Here is a 19,867-nt window from a genome sequence, read left to right as displayed (position 1 = left end):
TGCCCTAACAAAAGAAGCTACTGGACATAAATGGACATAAATGATGGACATTATCGAACAAAACAAGCATTTATTGTGGAACTGCGATTCCTGGGAGTGCATTCTGATGAAGATCATCAAAGGTAAGTGAATATTTACAATGCTATTTATGACTAATTGACTACCCAACATGGCGGATATTTCTCTGGCTGATTTGGGCTCTGAGCGCCGTTCTCAGATTATGCTTTTTCCGTAAAGTTTTTTTGAAATCTGACACAGCGGTTGCATTAAGGAGAAGTGTATCTATATTTCCATGTCTAACAATTGTATTTTCATCGACATTTATAATGAGTATTTCTTTGAATTCATGTGGCTCTCTGCTATATCACTGCATGTTTTGTAACTACTGAACGTAACACGCCAATGTAAAATACGATTTTTGGATATAAATATGAACTTTACCGAACAAAACATACATGTATTGTGTAACATGAAGTCCTATGAGGCATCACTAAGCTGCTTCCACCCGGTAACGTAACCCTGCACCTTAGAGGCTGCTGCCCCATATAAATAGGCTTGAAATCACTGCCCACTTTAATAATGTTTACATATTTGTGCTTTACTCATCGCATATGTATCTACTTTATTCTATTCTACTGTATTTAGTCTATGCCACTCCGACATTGCTCATCCTAATATATATATTGTTGTGAATTGTCAGATATTACTGCGCTGCTGGAGCTTGAAACACAATCATTTTGCTACACCCAAAATAACATCTGCTAAACATGTGTATGTGCCAAATACAAATTGATCATGGTGGGAGTAGTAAAGATAGTGTTTTTTATTTTATTTACCTTTAAACTGGGAGTCACATTGAGATTAAAAATCCAATTTTACAGAGAGCCCTGTATACATTACAATAAAATGGAAATAATATAACATACATGTATATAAAACAATAACATTCAGCACACAATAAACCAAAATAAACATATTTAATAAAAGCAATCACATTCAACTATATAGAGGTCCTCAAACAATAATTTTAACTGCCCGAGAGGCACCAGTACATCTAACTGCAGTGATTAGGGGCAAATCAACTGTGGAGACTGAATGGATCTCTAGTGTTATCCATTCCTGAGAACAGGTTTGGTAACTTATGATCTTAACTTAATGAGGGAGTTTCTGTAAGATTGCTTTGTAAATAAATAAAAGAGAATGCAGCTCTCTTCTTACGTAGAGGTCCATCCCACATTTGTATACAGATTACAATGAGTCCTAAAATTGTTGCCTGTGATAAAACGTATTGCGGAATGGTAGACTGCAGCCAAGGGTAGCCAAACAGAGGTTGTGCCGCATGCATGTAAACAATATCAACAAAATCCAATACAGGGAGAAGCGTTGTTTGAACAATCTTTCTCCTATTTTCAATACTGAGGCATGATTTATTTTGATATAAAAAACAATCTTGGATCTTAGCTTCTTAGTCAGATTTTCTATATGCGTTACGAAGGACAACTTGTCATCAATCCAGACACCCAGGTACATATATTGAGAAACCAGCTCAATCTGGGCTCCATTTGTAGTGCAAATATGGAGGTCCTCAGGGTCAACATTTCGTGACCTAGAGAACCACATGAGCTTGGTTTTACTTGTATTGAACACTTGTACTTAAGTCATGCTGAAGTTCACGAATGGCCTGCTGCACTGAGATGGCACAGGAATACAACACTGTGTCATCTGCATAGAGATGAATGTTACAAGTATTAACACAGCTTCTTATGTCATTAATATACAAAGGTGAACAATAATGGACCCAAAATCAAACCCTTGAGGAACACCTTTGTGAATCTCAAGAAATTAAGATTTAACCCCTTCTGTCAAGATGGCCTGAGATCTGTCGCTAAGATAATTCTGAAACCATAAACAGGTTGTATATCCCAGGCCTATTCTTGATAACTTCTTCAGTTAAACAGAATGATCAACTGTGTCGAACACCTTTGACAGGTCAATATACAAGCTCAGCTCTTTTTAGCATCCAAGGCATTGACAAGATCATTTAAAACTACCGTGGTTGCTGTGGTAGTACTATGCCCAGGCCTAAACCCTGGTTTACATTAAAAATACAATTATCAGAAAAAAAGGACCAAAGTTGTACATTAACCAAATTTTCAAGAATCTTAACTAAACGAGGTAGTCTTGAAATGGGGCGTTGTCAAGATAATTTATGGAGTGGCGTCATGAAATTAATAACTTCCTAGTAACAGATGACGTTCACATTCTGACTCTGAAACTCACTTAGATAATACATTTGATGATACAGTGGTAGCAATACAAGGTTATAACATTTAGAGAAAATACAGAAATGCCAGTGGTGGTGTTGCTGTTTATATTCAGAATCACATTCCTGTAAAGCTTACAGAGGATCTCATGTGAAATACTGTTGAAGTAATATGGCTACAGGTTCATCTGCCTCACCTAAAGCCCATTCTTGTGGGAAGCTGCTATAGATCACCACGTGCTAACAGTCAGTATCTGGATAACATGTGAAATGCTTGATAAAGTATGTGATATCAACAGAATGATATTTTCTGGGTGATTTAAATATTGACTGGCTTTCATCAAGCTACCCACTCAAGAAAAATGTTCAAACTAACCAGTGCCTACAACCTGGTTCAGGTTACCAGTCAACCTACCAGGGTAATTACAAATAGCACAGGAATTAAATCATCAACATATACTGATCACATCTTTACTAATGCTGCAGAACTGTGCTTGAAAGCAGTATCCAGATCTACCATTTGTAGTGATCACAATATAGTAGCCATATCTAGGAAAACCAAAGTACCAAAGGCTGGGCCTAATATCGTGTATAAGAGGTCATACAAGAAGTGATTCCTATGTTGTTGGTCTGTGGTGTGTAATATAGAGACCCCAGACACTGCACTGACACATTTATGAAATGACTTATCTCAGTTGCGAAAAAGAATGCATCCATAAAAGAAAAATACTGTAAAAACTGTTAATGCCCCGTGGATTGATGAGGAATTGTGTTAGTATAATTTAATTATGCCAATGTGCTTTCATCAATTGAAAGCCCTTCATCTATTTTATGAGAATTTGTAAGATTTCTTGTTTGCATAAAATAGACGCAGACCAGTCTTTAAATAATAGGTAATAGAATTTATTCTCGGAGCGCGCTACCACTCAAACACATGCATCAGTTTAAATACAGATCATGACGTCATTTCACTGCCTTAACCAAACCCCCTCCTCGACAGGACAAAGTAAGGTGAAAAGTTCATTCTAACTTACTAACACACTCCCAGATAACTTTTGACCCCTCAACATTATCGATCACCACTGAACTGACAGTTTTAATTAACAGAAACCCTAGGAATGCACTCACTGCCTAATCTAAAAACCCCAGAGCTAAGTTTCAGGTTGGGTCACCCATAGGCTAACGACCTTATGTGTTTACACAGTCCACAACCCATTTGTTCCTGCCCAGTTGGAATGGTGTTCTTTAACATTTTATTACTCCTTTCTCCTGTCACACAATTTCTTCTTATGAACTCATATTGTCTATTAAACATAATATAACAGAGTATAAGTTTACTTACAGTTCCATTTAAAATGATTTGTTCAGTCATATTAATCAAATTTCCTAACAATTAAAAAAAAGAAATTGTACACCAATCGTACTACACCGGCTCTGACGCTCGTCAGATGTGGCAGGGTTTGCAAATTATTACAGACTACAAATGGAAAAACAGCCGCGAGCTGCCCAGTGACACGAGCCTACCAGACAAGCTAAATTACTTCTATGCTCACTTCAAGGCAAGCAACAGTGATGCATGCATGAGAGCCTCGACTGTGTCTTCACTGACATTATCAACTGAGTCAGACTGAGTCTGTAATACCCACATATTTCAAGCAGACCACCATAGTCCCTGTGCACAAGAACACCAAGATAATCTGCCTAAATGACTACCGATCCGTAGTACTCACATCTGTAGCCATGAAGTGCTATGAAAGGCTGGTCATGGCTCACATCAACACCATTATCCCAGAAACCCTAGACCCACTCCAATTTGCATAAAGCCCCAACAGAGCCAGATGATGCAATCTCTATTGCACTCCACACTGCCCTTTCCTACCTGGACAAAAATAACACCTATGTGAGGATGCTATTGGTTGACAACAGCTCAGTGTTCAACACCATAGACTAAGCTAAGGACCCTGGGACTAAACATCTCCCTCTGAAATGTGATACTGGACTTCCAGATGGGTCACCCCCAGGTAACAACACATCCGCCACACTGATCCTCCACACAGGGGCCCATCAGGGGTGCATGCTCAGTCCCCTCCTGTACTCCCTGTTCACTCATGACTGCATGACCAGGCATGACTTCAACAACATTATTAAGTTTGCGTCGTGTGGTGCCAGGAAAACAACCTCTCCCTCAGCGCAATCAAGACAAAGGGGATGATTGTGGACTACAGGAAAAGGAGGACCGAGCACGCCCCCATTCTCATCGATGAGGAAGTAGTTGAGCAGGTTGAGAGCTTCAAGTTCCTTGGTGTCCACATCATCAACCATCTATCATGGGCCAAACACACCAAGACAGTCGTGAAGAGGGCACGACCAAAGCCTATTCACTCTCAGGAGACTGAAATGATTTGGCATGGATCCTCAGATCCTCAAAAAGTTATACAGCTGCACCATTGAGAGCATCCTGACTTGTTGCACCACTGCCTGGTATAGCAACTGCTAGGCCTACGACCGCAAGGCACTACAGAGGGTAGTGCGTACTGCCCAGTACACCTCAGGGGCCAAGTTTACTGCCATCCAGGTCCTCTATACCAGGCAGTGTCAGAGGAAGGCCCTAGAAATTGTCCAATACTCCAGCCACCCAATTCATAGACTGTTATCTCTGCTACCGCATAGCAAGTAGAACCAGAACTCAAAGTCTAGGTCCAAAAGGCTTCTTAACAGCTTTTACCCCCAAGCCTTAAGACTCCTGAACAGCTAATCAAATGGCTACCCAGACTATTTGCATTAACCCCCCTCCCCTTCACGCTGCTGTTACTCTGTTTTTATATCTACGCATAGTCACTTTAACTCTACCTACATGTACATACAGTTGAAGTCGGAAGTTTACATACACTTCAGTTGGAGTCATTAAAACTCTTTTTCCACCATTCCACAAATTTCTTGTGAACAATAGTTTTGGAAAGTAGGTTAGGACATCTACTTTGTGATTGACACAAGTAATTTGTCCAACAATTGTTTACAGATTATCTAATTGTATCTCAATTCCAGTGGGTCAGAAGTTTCCATACACTAAGTTCACTGTGCCTTTAAACAGCTTGGAAAATTCCAGAAAATGATGTCATGGCTTTAGAAGCTTCTGATAGCCTAATTGACATAATGTGAGTCAATTGGAGGTGTACCTGTGGATATATGTCAAAGCCTACCTTCAAACTCAGTGCCTCTTTGCATGACACCATGGGAAAATCAAAAGAAATCAGCCAAGACCTCAGAAAACAATTGTAGACCTCCACAAGTCTGGTTCATCTTTGGGAGCAATTTCCAAACACCTGAAGGTACCACGTTCATCTGTACAAACAATATAACACAAATATAAACACCATGGGACCACGCAGCCGTCATACCGCTCAGGAAGGAGATGAGTTCTGTCTCCTAGAGATGAAGGTACTTTGGTGCGAAAAGTGAAAATGAATCCCAGAACAACAGCAAAGGACCTTGTGAAGATGCTGGAGTAAACAGGTACAAATGTATCTACTGTATGTCCACAGCAAAACGAGACCTATATCAACATAACCTGAAAGGCCGCTCAGCAAGGAAGAAGCCACTGCTCCAAAACCGCCATAAAAAAGCCTGACTACGGTTTGCAACTGCAGATGGGGACTAAGATCGTACTTTTTGGAGAAATGTCCTCAGGTCTGATAAAACAAAAATAGAACTGTTTGGCCCTAATGACCATCATTATGTTTAGAGGAAAAAGGGGGAGGCTTGCAAGCCAAAGAACGCCATCCCAACCGTGAAGCACGGGGGTGGCAGCATCATGTTGTGGAGGTGCTTTGCTGCAGGAGGGACTGGTGCACTTAACAAAATAGATGGCATCATGAGGTAGGAAAATTATGTGGATATATTGAAGCAACATCTCAAAACATCAAGTTAAAGCTTGGTCGCAAATGGGTCTTCCAAATGGACAATGACCCCAAGCATACTTCCAAAGTTGTGGCAAAATGGTTTAAGGACAACAAAGTCAAGGTATTGGAGTGGCCATCACAAAGGCTTGACCTCAGTCCTATAGAACATTTGAGGGCAGAACTGAAAAGTGTGTGCGAACAAGGAGACCTACAAACCTGACTCAGTTACACCAGCACTGTCTGGAGGAATGGGCCAAAATTCACCCAACTTATTGTGGGAAGCTTGTGGAAGGCTTCCCGAAATGTTTGGCCCATGTTAAATAATTTAAAGGCAATGCTACCAAACACTAATTGAGTGTATGTAAACTTCTGACCCACTGGGAATGTGATGAAAGAAATAAAAGCTGAAATAAATCACTCTCTACTATTATTCTGACGTTTCACATTCTTTAAAAAAAGTGGTGATCCTATTTGACCTAAGACAGCGAATGTTTAGTAGGATTAAATGTCAGGAATTGTTCATGCAAAAGGAATGGCAAATAAGTCTGGCTGAACAACCAATTGGTAAACGTACTGCAAATTGAGAAATCATGTGACTAAACTGAATAAAATGAAGAAATTACACTATGAAAGAAAAAATAAATGACAAAGACTGATAGTAAAAAGCTTTGGAGCAGCTTCAATGAAATTTTGGGGGAAAAAGCCAACTCAGCTACATCATTCATTGAATCAGATGGCATATTCGTCATAAAACCAACTGACATCGCCAACCACTCATGATTTTTTCATTGTCAAGATTAGTAAACTTAGGCATGACATGCCAGCAACAACCCCTGACACTACACAACCAAGTATATCTGACCAAAGTATGAAAGAAAAGCATTGTAATTTTGAATTCCGTAAAGTGAATGTGGAAGAGGTGAAAAAATAATGTCTATCAACAATGGCAAGCCACCAGGGTCTAAGAAATTGGATGGAAAATTACTGAGGATAATAACGGACGATACTGCCACTCCTATTTGCCATAACTTTCATTTAAGCCTACTAGAATGTGTCTGCCCTCGGGACTGGAGGGAAGCCCTCTTTACTGGCTCAAATAGCCAACTAATCAGCCTGTTACTAACCCTTTGTAAAGTTTTGTAAAAAATTGTGTTTGACCAGATACAATGCTATTTTACAGTAAACAATTTGACGAAACTTTCAGCATGATTATAGGAAAGGACATTCAACAAGCAGATAATCTGATTGTGGGGGCTGTTTTTTCTTTACATCAGTGCAGCATTGGACATTATCGATAGTAGTCGGCTGCTGGAAAAATGCCCTGTTATATTGTGGATAAAGAGTTACCAGTCTAACAGAACACAGAGTGTGTTCTTTAATGGAAGATTCACCAACATAAAAAAAAAGGTAAGCAGGAATTCCCCAGGGTAGCTGTCTAGGCCCCTTACCTTTTTCAATCTTTACTAACGACATGATAAATTTGATTAGGAAAGGCACACACCTGTATGTATAAGGTCCCACAGTTGACAGTGCATATCAGAGCAAAAACCAAGCCATGAGGTTGAAGGAATTGTCCGTAGAGCTCAGAGACAGGATTATGTCAAGGCACAGATCTGCAGCATTCAAGGTCCCCAAGAACACAGTGGCCTCCATCATTCTTAAATGGAAGAAGTTTGGAAACACCAAGACTCTTCCTAGAGCTGGATGCCCGGCCAAACTGAGCAATTGGGGGAGATGGTGGCCAGATGGTCACTCTGACAGAGCTCCAGAGTTCCTCTGTGGAGACGGGATAAGGACAATCATCTCTACAGCACTCCTCCAATCAGGCATTTATGGTAGAATGGCGAGACAAAAGCCACTCCTCCATAAAAAGGCACATGACAGCCCGCTTGGAGTTTGCCAAAAAGCACCTAAAGGACTCTCAGATCATGAGAAACAATATTCTCTGGTCTGATGAAATGAAGATTGCACTCTATGGCCTGAATGCCAAGTATCCCGTCTGGAAGAAACCAGGCACCGCTCATTACGTGCCCAATACCATCACTACAGTGAAGGATGGTGGTGGCAGCTTCATGCTGTGGGGATGTTTCTCAGAGGTAGAGACTGGGAGACTAGTCAGGATCGAGGGAAAGAGGAATGGAGCAAAGTACAGAGAGATCCTTGATGAAAACCTGCTCCAGAGTACTCAGGACCTCAGAATGTGGCGAAGGTTCACCTTCCAACAGGACAATGACCCTAAGCACACAGTCAAGACCACACAAGAGTGGCTTTGTGACAAGTCTCTGAATGTCCTTGAGTGGCCCAACCATAGCCACTCGAACATCTCTGGAAAGACCTGAAAATAGCTGTGCAGCGACGCGACACTCCTCATCAAACCTGACAGAGCTTGAGAGGATCTGCAGAGAAGAATGGGAGAATCTCCCCAAATACTGTCATGCTAAGCTTGTAGCATCATACCCAAGAAGACTCGAGGCTTTAATCACCGCCAAAGGTGCTTGAGTAAAGTACTGAGTAAGGGGTCTGAATACTTATGTAAATGTGAAATGTAATGTTTTTTATTTTGCAAAAATGTCTAAAAACCTATTTTCCCATTGTCATTATGGGGCTGTAATCACTGTGTAGATTGATGAGTAAAAAACATGTTAATACATTTTAGAATATGGCTGTAACATAAAATATGGAAAATGTCAAGGGGTCTGAATACTTTCTGAATAAATCCAATCAAACTTTATCACATGCCCCATGAATACAACAATTGTAGACCTTACCGTGAAATGCTTACTTACAAGCCCAACAGTGCAGTTCAAGAAATGCTAATAAAATATTTACCAAACAAATTAAAGCAAAAAAAAATAATTATAATAATAAAAAAATAATAAAACAAGTAAACTAAATATGAAAATAAATAATCAAAAGTAACACAATACCATAACGAGTCTATATACAGGGGGTACTGGTACCGAGTCAGTGTGCAGGGGTACAGATTAGTTGAGGTAATTTGTACATGTAGGTAGGGGTGAAGTGACTATGCATAGATAATAAACAGCGAGTAGCAGCAGTGTACTAAACAAATGGAGGGGTGGGGGTGTGGGGTCAATGCAATAGTCCGGTGGCCATTCGACTAAATGTTCAGCAGTCTTATGGCTTGGGGGTAGAAGCTGTTAAGGAGCCTTTTAGTCCTAGACATGGCGCTCCGGTACCACTTGCCGTGCGGTAGCAGAGAAAACAGTCTAATGACTTGGGTGACTGGAGTCTCTGACAATTTTCTGGGCTTTTCTCTGACACCGCCTATTATATAGGTCTTGGATGACAGGAAGCTTGGCCCTAGTGATGTACTGGGCCGTACACACTACCCTCTTTAGCATCTTACGGGCAGAGGAAGCGCTCCACTATAGCCCCGTTGATGTAAATGGGGGCCTGTTAGACCCACCTTTTCCTGTAGTCCACGATCAGCTCCTTTGTCTTCCTCACATTGAGCGAGAGGTTGTTGTCCTGGCACCACACTGCCAGTTCTCTAACCTCCTCCCTATAGTCTCATTGTTGTCGATGATCAACTGTTGTGTTGTCAGCATACTTAATAATGGTGTTGGACTTGTGTTTGGCCACACAGTCGTGGGTGAACAGGGGGTACAGGAGGGGACTAAGTACACACCCCTGAGGGGCTACAGTGTTGAGGATCAGCGTGGCAGACAGGCTGTTGCCTACCCTTACTACCTGGTGGCAGACCGCCAGGAAGTCTAGGATGTAGTAGCAGAAGGTGTTTAGTTTAGTGATGAGCTTTGTGGGCACTATGGTGTTGAACGCTGAGCTGTAGTTAATGAACAGCATTTTCATATAGGTGTTCCTTTTGTCCAGGAGGGAAAGGGCAATGTGGAGTCCGATTGAGATTGCGTCATCTGTGCATCTGTTGGGGTCTAATTATGGTCATATTTGCCAAATGGAGGGCAGGGGAGAGCTTTGTATGCATCTCTGTGTGTGGACTAAAGGTGGTCTAGAGTTTTCTTTTTTTAAGTTGCCCATGTGACATGCTGGTAAAAATGTTGTAAAACCTCTTGAGACTCTAGGGGCATTTCATTTTTGGATAAAAAAACGTTCCCGTTTTAAACAAGATATTATATCCTTATATATCCTTAAGAGGTTATATCCTTCCTGTTTGGCCCTGTCCGGGGGTGTCCTCGGATGGGGCCACAGTGTCTCCTGACCCCTCCTGTCTCAGCCTCCAGTATTTATGCTGCAGTAGTTTATGTGTCGGGGGGCTGGGGTCAGTTTGTTATATCTGGAGTACTTCTCCTGTCCTATTCGGTGTCCTGTGTGAATCTAAGTGTGCGTTCTCTAATTCTCTCCTTCTCTCTTTCTTTCTCTCTCTCGGAGGACCTGAGCCCTAGGACCATGCCCCAGGACTACCTGACATGATGACTCCTTGCTGTCCCCAGTCCACCTGGCCATGCTGCTGTTCCAGTTTCAACTGACCTGAGCCCTAGGACCATGCCCCAGGACTACCTGACATGATGACTCCTTGCTGTCCCCAGTCTACCTGGCCATGCTGCTGCTCCAGTTTCAACTTCCACCTGACTGTGCTGCTGCTCTAGTTTCAACTGTTCTGCCTTATTATTATTCGACCATGCTGGTCATTTATGAACATTGAACATCTTGACCATGTTCTGTTATAATCTCCACCCGGCACAGCCAGAAGAGGACTGGCCACCCCACATAGCCTGGTTCCTCTCTAGGTTTCTTCCTAGGTATTGGCCTTTCTAGGGAGTTTTTCCTAGCCACCGTGCTTCTCCACCTGCATTGCTTGCTGTTTGGGGTTTTAGGCTGGGTTTCTGTACAGCACTTTGAGATATCAGCTGATGTACGAAGGGCTATATAAATAAATTTGATTTGATTTGATTTGATATTTTGTCACGAAAAGATGCTCGACTATGCATATAACTGACAGCTTTGGAAATAAAACATTCTTCGTTTCCAAAACTGCAAAGATATGATCTGTGAGTGCCACAGAACTGATGCTACAGGCGAAACCAAGATGAAACTTCAAACAGGAAGTGAGCAAAATTTGAGGGGCTGTTTTCCATTGTCTCTTATATGGCTGTGAATGCGCCAGGAACGAGCCTACACTTTCTGCCGTTTCCCCAAGGTGTCTGCAGCATTGTGACGTATTTTTCAGTTTTTGATTTGTTAAAAAAGTTTGAAATATCCAATAAATGTTGTTCCACTTCATGATTGTGTCCCACTTGTTGTTGATTCTTCACAAAAAAAATACAGTTTTATATCTTTATGTTTGAAGCCTGAAATGTGGCAAAAGGTCGCAAAGTTCAAGGGGGCCGAATACTTTCGCAAGGCACTGTATGTGAAAAACACCTTGAGGATTTATTCTAAACAACGTTTGCCATGTTTCAGTCAATATTATGGAGTTAATTTGGAAAAAGGTTCAGCGTTTTGATGACTGAATTTTCGTTTTTTTTTGGTAGCCAAATGTGATGAACAAAACGGAGCGATTTCTCCTACACAAAGAATCTTTTTGGAAAAACTGAACATTTCCTATCTAACTGAGAGTCTCCTCATTGAAAACATCCGAAGTTCTTCAAAGGTAAATTACTTTATTTGAATGCTTTTCCTGTTTTTGTGAAAATGTTGCCCGCTAAATGCTACGCTAGCTATCAATACTGTTACACAAATGCTTGTTTTGCTATGGTTGAAAAGCATATTTTGAAAATCTGAGATGACAGTGTTGTTAACAAAAGGCTAAGCTTGAGAGCTAGCATATTTATTTCATTTCATTTGCGATTTTCATGAATAGTTAACGTTGCGTTATGGTAATGACCTTGAGGCTGTATTCACGATCCCGGATCCGGGATGGCTAGTATCAATATTTAATATTAGACATCGCGCATCAGCTGTTATTGACAAATAGACACACCCCCACCCCTTGTCTTCCCAGACGTAGCATCTCTGTTCTGCAGGAGCATGGAAAATCCTGCCAACTCAATATTATCCGTGTCGTCATTCAGCCACGACATAAGATATTACAGTTCTTAATGTCCCATTGGTAGGATAATCGTAATCGTAGGTCATCAATTTTATTTTCCAATGATTGCATGTAAGCAAGTATAACACAAGGCAGTGGGAGTTTACTTGCTCGACTACGGATTCTCAGAAGGCAGCCCGGTCTGCGTACTCTTTTCTTCATATATGCTCCAGACATAGTGTGCTACAGTAGAAACTATTTGTATTTTTTATATTTGTATTTATGGATCCCCATTAGCTGCTGCCAAAGCAGCAGCTACTCTTCCTGGGATCCAGCAAAATTAAGGCAATTTATACTATTTTAATTACAATACATTCACAACACACTGTGTGCCGTCAGGACCCTACTCCACCACTACAACATATCTACAGTACTAAATCCATGTGTACAGTGAGGGGGAAAAAGTATTTGATCCCCTGCTGATTTTGTACGTTTGCCCACTGACAAAGACATGATCAGTCTATAATTTTAATGGTAGGTTTATTTGAACAGTGAGAGACAGAATAACAAAGAAATCCAGAAAAACGCATGTAAAAAATGTTATAAATTGATTTGTATTTTAATGAGGGAAATAAGTATTTGACCCCTCTGCAAAACATGACTTAGTACTTAGTGGCAAAACCCTTGTTGGCAATAACAGAGGTCAGATGTTTCTTGTAGTTGGCCATCAGGTTTGCACACATCTCAGGAGGGATTTTGTCCCACTCCTCTTTGCAGATCTTCTCCAAGTCATTAAGGTTTCGAGGCTGACGTTTAGCAACTCGAACCTTCAGCTCCCTCCACAGATTTTCTATGGGATTAAGGTTTGGAGACTGGCTATGTCATGTCTTGTCATATTATGTCTTGTTCCTGTTCTTTCTCTTCACTCTGTCTCCCTCTGCTGGTCGTATTAGGCTACCTTCTCTTTCTCTCCTCCTCCAGCTGTTCCTCATCTCCTCTAACTACCTCGTTCACCCTTTTCCCACCTGTTCCCTTTTTCCCTCTGATTAGGTCTCTATTTCTCTCTCTGTTCCTGCTTCTTTCTTTGTCAGATTCTCGTTTGAGTTTCTCATGCCAGAACCAAACTATCGTCTTGTTTGCTTCACCCTTGTCCCATCCTGTCGGAATCTGCCTGTTCTTCTGATGCTACGTGTGATCAGGTACCTCTGTCCGCTACGACCCGCGCCTACCCAGAGAGACCAGCAGTCTGTCGCCGCAACCCAGCTATTCTCCTCTGCTGCTAAGAAGGGGACTCTTTTGTAAATATCAGAAGGACTTTCTGTTTCATTTGTCGCCCTCTCTGAGGGTTGTCTATTTTGCCATTTTCTACATCTGAAGAGGATCTATGTCTTCCCTGTGTTTTTACATTAAAGGACTCTGTTTTTGTTAAATCGCTTTTGGGTCCTCACTCAAGTGCACAACAGGCTAGGCCACTCCAGGGCCTTAATGTGCTTCTTCTTGAGCCACTCCTTTGAAGAGACCTCTTGTGCCATGTCTTGTGGGGTATGCATGGTTGTCCGAGCTGTGTGCTAGTAGTTTAGACAGACAGCATTCAACATGACAATACCTCTCATAAAAAAACTAGCGATGAAGTCACTCTCTCCTCCACTAACAGCCAGGAGAGATTGGCATGTTAATATTAGCTCTCTGTGTACATTCAGGGGCCATCCGTGCTGCCCTGTTCTGAGCCAATTGCAATTTTCCTAAGTCCTTATTAATGTGTAAAGTGAGCAAGTTGAGATGACTGAACTGTCATGGTCAAAACATATTGATGCAGTAGTAGCTAAAATGGGGAGAAGTCTGTCTATAATAAAGCGATGCTCTGCCTTCTTAACAACACTATCAACAAGGCAGGTCCTACAGGCCCTAGTTATAATTACAAGATTTAGTTGAGGTTTAGGGTCTAGTGAATGTTTTGTTCCAAATACAATGCTTAAGAAATGTTTAGGTTTAACTTTTTCCTTGCCACCCACTCTGAAACCTTGTTGAGTGTTGCAGTCATTTCAGTCACTGTAGTAGCTGACGTGTATAGTGTTGACTCATCAACATACATACACACTCTGGCTTTATTCAAAGTCAGTGGCATGTCGTTAGTGCAAATTGAAAAAGCAAGGGGCCTAAGCAGCTACCCTGGGGAATTGCTGATTCTAACTGGATTATGTTGAAGAGGCTTCCATTAAAGAACACACTGTGTTCTGTTAGACAAGTAACTATTTATACACAATATAGCAGGGGGTGTAAATCCATAACACATACGTTTTTCCAGCAGCAGACTATAATCGATAATGTCAAAAGCTGCACTGAAGTCTAACAAGACAGCCCCCACAATCGTTTTATCATCAATTTCTCTCAGCCAATCAGTCATTTGTGTAAGTGCTGTGCTTGTTGAGTGTCTGTCCCTATAAGCATGCTGAAAATATGTTGTCAATTTGTTTACTGTGAAATAGCATTGTGATAACAAAAAAACCTCCAGAAGTTTACTAACAGGTTGATTAAAGACACATTCTTCAGTAAAAAGGTCCCCTAACAACCATCTGAAATGCCCTAGAGGCACCAATTCTTCCAATTTTAAAGTGTATTGTAGATCATTTCTCACATTAAGGCGCAATAAATTTAAAGGCTGATTTACCTCACAGGCTGACTACACCGCTCACGTCGCGTGCACTGCAAAATACATTTATTGTGCCAATGAGTGCCAAAGCCCGTTCTATTTGTGTCGCATATGGCGCTGCAAGTCCCGCCTCTCCCATCTCCACATTGGATTATAGAAGCAGGTACCCATGTACCATATCCTCATTGGTTGTACCCTCGTGGGCGACTGAAAGACGAACGAGGTCAGTGGCAGTAAAGCACCTAATTTATGAAAGTTGCCAATCACAATATTAAGTCAAGAGAAGAAAAAGCCTGGAAAGAGGAGAGATGACTAGAAACAATTTTGTTGACCGTTTTATGTGTGGATTGTCGGAATAGAGGACCTTATGCATTTCAGGTAAAATAACAACTCAATGTTTATATCCCAGGACAAATTAGCTAGTAACAGCAAGCTAGCTAAAAAGGACAAACTAGTTAGCAAGTGCAAGCTAGCTAGCTAAATTGCCATAAATGTATAATGCTTTTCGACCGGTCCCAAATTAATATAATTGGTTCAGAGCTCGTTTTGATATGTTAACCTGCGTGGTGTGATCACGTTTGGTGTGGGGGGACAAAATACAAAAATGCACGATGGCGCACACGCACAGCCAGTTTGGGTTCCGTGTAAGGCTTGGTAACAGGCTGATTGGTCGGCTATTTTAGCCAGTAGCCTTAAATTGAAGATGTGGCAAATAGGAGTGGCAATATCATCTGCTATTATCCCCAGTAATTTTCCATCCAGATTGTCAAACCCCGGTTGATTGTCATTGTTGATAGACCATTTTTTCACCTATTCCACACTGACTTCACGGAATTCAAAAGTACAATTCAGTCTGATATACAGTGTGTGTTGCTGGCATGTCATCCCTAAGTTTGCTTTTCTTGCCAATGAAAAAGTAATTAAAAGTAGTTAGCAATATCAGTGGGCTTTGTGATGAATGAGCCATCTGATTCAATGATTGAAGGAGCCGAGTTGGCTTTTTCCCCAAAAATTTAATTTAAGGTGACCCAAAGCGTTTTACTATCATTATTTATATAATGTACAGTGGTTCCTCCTTTAAAAGTTGTGAGCTGGCACTGCGGGACTTAGAGGCACCCTAAAACATTTGGTATGAATATCTATGAACCTCAGTTATCATAGTTGTTGTATCAAATTCAAGTCTGAAAGGCATTAATGAAGCCTATGGATAAAGTAGAATATAATAACTTTATTGTGCCAAGGAAGCAAGTCCAAAATACACACGTACTATAGTTATTACCACGCATGAGATTCCCACATTGTAGCCTGTACATTGAGTATATTCACTGATCATGTACCTTGGAAAATAAAGGTGCGGTTCAGGTATGAATCTCTGAGACATTATTTTTCAGTCATATCAAACTCCATTATTTGAATGATGCCGTGTCTGCATGTATGTATTACAATTATACACTTCAACAGTGTTTACACCACTCCTGCTCCTGGGACATCAATGATTACAACCTATGCAATAGACTAGAAGCATGATTGATTTGTAATTCATATATACAGAAAAAAAACAATCCAAATCTAACTCCATTCATCTGCATTAATCTGAGGACAGAGGATAATATTTCAATGAGATACTTAATTTCAACAAGTGGAGAATGTGAAACGCTTTATTGAAAGAAGTTCATTATCCAGGTGTTATAAGTACAGAAATGCATTATAATTTTATAAATACAAGTTCAATCTGTACTTCAATGCACATATGGTGTGCATTATAAAACGAGGAAGAAAGACGAGGTGGGGAGAGAGGTGTAAAAGACAAAGGGAAAGAGGTAAGAACAGCAGCAGACAGCATATGATTCATGAATTACAGTACTACCCTAATATTCACTCAGTTCATCACAATTGCGGTGTCTCCTAAGGAGCCTTGGGCCCCCAGTTGGCCCGAAGGTTATCGTCAGAGCGGGTGAAATGGCGATGACAGGACTGGCTTCCTCTCGCACATCAAAACATACCTGCAGACGAGACAGCATGATTAAGCCTTCTTTTAAAAAATTCTAACATGGTCAGTCATCTTAAATCAGGAGGTGAAATGCAAAACTGACCTTGAATCATTAACTCTGGGACATCTACATCTCTGTCTGTATATTAATGGAAAGAATCTCTTTAATAATACTTCTTGTTGACCCGACCAAGTGACATCTCACCTATGATCATGCTGTGCCCTCTGTGTCAGCCAGTTCAGATGCGGGAGGGGTTCACCAAAACAGCTGATATAACTTAGAGGATTTAGGGAGAAGGGGGAGTGGTATGAAGTGAAGACGAGACTTATTGTGTGTGTGGTCTCACCTGGTGTCCACACTAAGTGGCTACAGAGTACTTTATGCTGAAAAACAGACACATGACTTGGCAGCAACAGATAGTCCAGTGAAAATGGCTGTGTTTATGTGGTGTAAATCTGAAAATTAGCAGCTGACATCTTAAGGTTTTTTTAATGAATGCATGTGAGACAGTCAGAGATAGAGAAAAAGAACACAGAACAGTTTAATTACCTCTGGTTATGGACACTTTTGCCAGCAATAAAGCTTCCACAGCTTGTTCCTCGAACAGTGAACACCTGGCCATATCTACATTTTCGACCCCTTGGTCAGCTCGCTCTCTGAAAGTGAAGAAAACAGATATTTTTTTATAGATGTAAAAACAATAACTCAGATATGACCGTTCAATCTAAAGCAGCAGATGCCATTTTTAGGATACGTCAATACAGCCCAGTGCTGCTTACCTGAGATGCCATCTTCGTTAGGCGTCCGCTTTGACTTCCTTTGTGTCGGAAAAAAGTTGCTTTCAGAACAATTATTTTGGATTGAAAATAAAAAAAGTTTTTGCTCTTGACAAAGAGACACAAATATACCTACATAGCATATAACAATTTGCCTGTGAATTACCACACCTTCATAAAAATGTGCTGCTGTATGCAGAATTCTTGACGCACAACCGAAGATGCTGCCATATCCTACCAGCATGCCCACAAGCGAGCCACTTAGGAGCAGAATGATGATGTGTGGAAGAGGGAAAGGAATGAGATTGGAACAGCAATGTGTTGCAAGTTAGGGAGGAGGGCTAATAGCTGAACAATAGACTATTCAACCTTTACTAAAGAATAGTCTAATGGCCAAGCTAGTTGTGAAAACCCCCACTCCTATCACAGACCAGATTTGCCCTAATGACCAAGGGGTAGCTAGCAACTCAATGTAATGACTTTAAAATAAGTTACCTTAGACGTTATGTTGGCTGACAATTTGTTAGCTACGCTGTCCTTACGAACCACATAGCATATCATTACAGAAGTATGTACCGGTATGTTATCTAGCTATCCTAACACTAGTAGTTATACATCAAACTTGACAGTATATTAACTATAGTCTACCTACCCAATATTTATTGACTTGATTATTCTCATCATTCTTAGTTTAGCTAAATGGTATAGTCATTGTGCTTTCTCAATGGACATTCGGGTGCGTTTGTAAATTCGCTCTGGCTATCTATAGGCTGGACAATAGAACGAGTCAAAGGCTGAAAAACGGCTTCAGAACGTTGGCTAATTTGGAACACTAGCGCGAGTCCATAGAAAATTAATGGAATCGAATGTTCGCAGAGCCTGTTTTGACTGGAGTGATGCTTAGGATTCTATAAAAAATATACCCTTTTTATTTTACGAATACAATATGTTCGTTGGACGAAACTGTAAAAAAACTACTTGTGAGGAAAGTAAACATCCGCACCTTGATGATGTCAACTGTGCTTATGTCTGCGTAATGAAAAAGTAGGGAAAAAATAAAAACGTGGACTATTTCTGGACTAGCGATTGATGACAAACGAGTTCGCTGCCCAGACTTACATAATTACAAAGAGGATATTCTCCTGATTAATATGGTTCCCGTGTAATAGTTTTGCTTCCGTCCCTCTCCTCGCCCCTAATTGGGCTCGAACCAGGGACCCTTTGCACACATAGACAACAGCCACCCTCGAAGCATCGCTCCACAAGAACAGCAGCCCATGCAAAGCAAGGTGAACAACTACTTCCAGGTCTCAGAGCGAGTGACGTCACCGACTGAAACGCTATTAGCGCGCACCCAGCTAACTAGCTAGCCATTTCACACCGGTTACACCCGACCGCAAGCAGCTGGGAAATATGGTCATATTATGAAACTGGGCTCCACGGTAGATGCAATTAACTCGTTTTTATCAGAAAATAACGTTAAAAATTGTGTCCAGCCTACTATCCACATGGATTTCAGAGCACTCTCGTCTGAGTGTACCAGAGCACAGAACAATTACTTTGCGAGCGCTCAACACCCTTTGAATATGGCCGGTGTCAGTAAACGTCGAAAAAAAACATAATTAAATTGTTTCCAGCAGCACATTTACAGTCACCAACGCTCTGGTTAACACGAAAACTCTTACCAGTTCTGCTATGGCGATTAAAATGGTCAGGGTAGGCTAATTTCTGTCTGGAAGTAGCTAGCCAATGTTAGCAATGGCTTGACTGCCATTGTAAGGCCAGAAGGCTCAAATCAACCATACTCCTCGGCCCGAAGATCCAGTGTGCGCTCCGAGAGCGAAACGGTCTGAATTTACAAACCGGCTATGAATGGAAACACCATCATATTAATCAAATTAATTAAGCCAAATTTCTTAAAATCAATCCCATATACTATGTTATTACAAAAAAGGTTTTAAATTCTCTGGTAATGCCAATATGGAATACTATCAAATGCTTCTCAAAGATGCCCTCTGGTGGTCAAACTAGCAATAACTTGCAGTAACAGAAGAAATGGCTGACAATTAAATGACGTGCCACAGAATGCTGCAGTAGCACGCAGGGTGTGCCGTAGTATGACAACTTTTAAAGGAGGATCCACTGTAGTTTATTTTTTTAGTTTAGTCACATGATTTATTAAATTTGCAGTATGTTTGCCAATCAGTTGGGCTGCCAGACTTTATTACCATAACTTTTGCCTCATCCCAATCAAACATACAATTTTTCAAATCCCCTTGGACTGATGAGGAATTAACCGTTTTTACCATCATTATCT

At 41.0% G+C, this 19,867-nt stretch overlaps 1 protein-coding gene across 3 annotated transcripts in view; it reads right to left on the bottom strand.

The window, feature by feature from the left end:
• The window catches only part of unm_sa1614 (un-named sa1614), a 112,771-nt gene that overhangs the window by 23,975 nt on the left and 68,929 nt on the right, over window positions 1–19,867 (bottom strand). The window contains exons 23-25 of one of the 3 annotated variants that reach the window (XR_004209977.1): window positions 17,554–17,591; window positions 17,324–17,430; window positions 17,001–17,050 (exon numbers count right to left, since the gene is read on the bottom strand). The exons of the other annotated variants lie outside the window; for them this stretch is intronic. The gene's annotated coding sequence lies outside the window, so the exon portion shown is untranslated. Of the gene's footprint in view, window positions 1–17,000; window positions 17,051–17,323; window positions 17,431–17,553; window positions 17,592–19,867 lie in introns of those variants that run through there. 3 annotated transcript variants of the gene reach the window in all.

The sequence above is a fragment of the Oncorhynchus kisutch genome, linkage group LG5 (genome assembly GCF_002021735.2).
Source record: "Oncorhynchus kisutch isolate 150728-3 linkage group LG5, Okis_V2, whole genome shotgun sequence".
NCBI lineage: Eukaryota > Metazoa > Chordata > Actinopteri > Salmoniformes > Salmonidae > Oncorhynchus > Oncorhynchus kisutch.
This window is presented reverse-complemented; position numbering and strand designations above follow the sequence as displayed.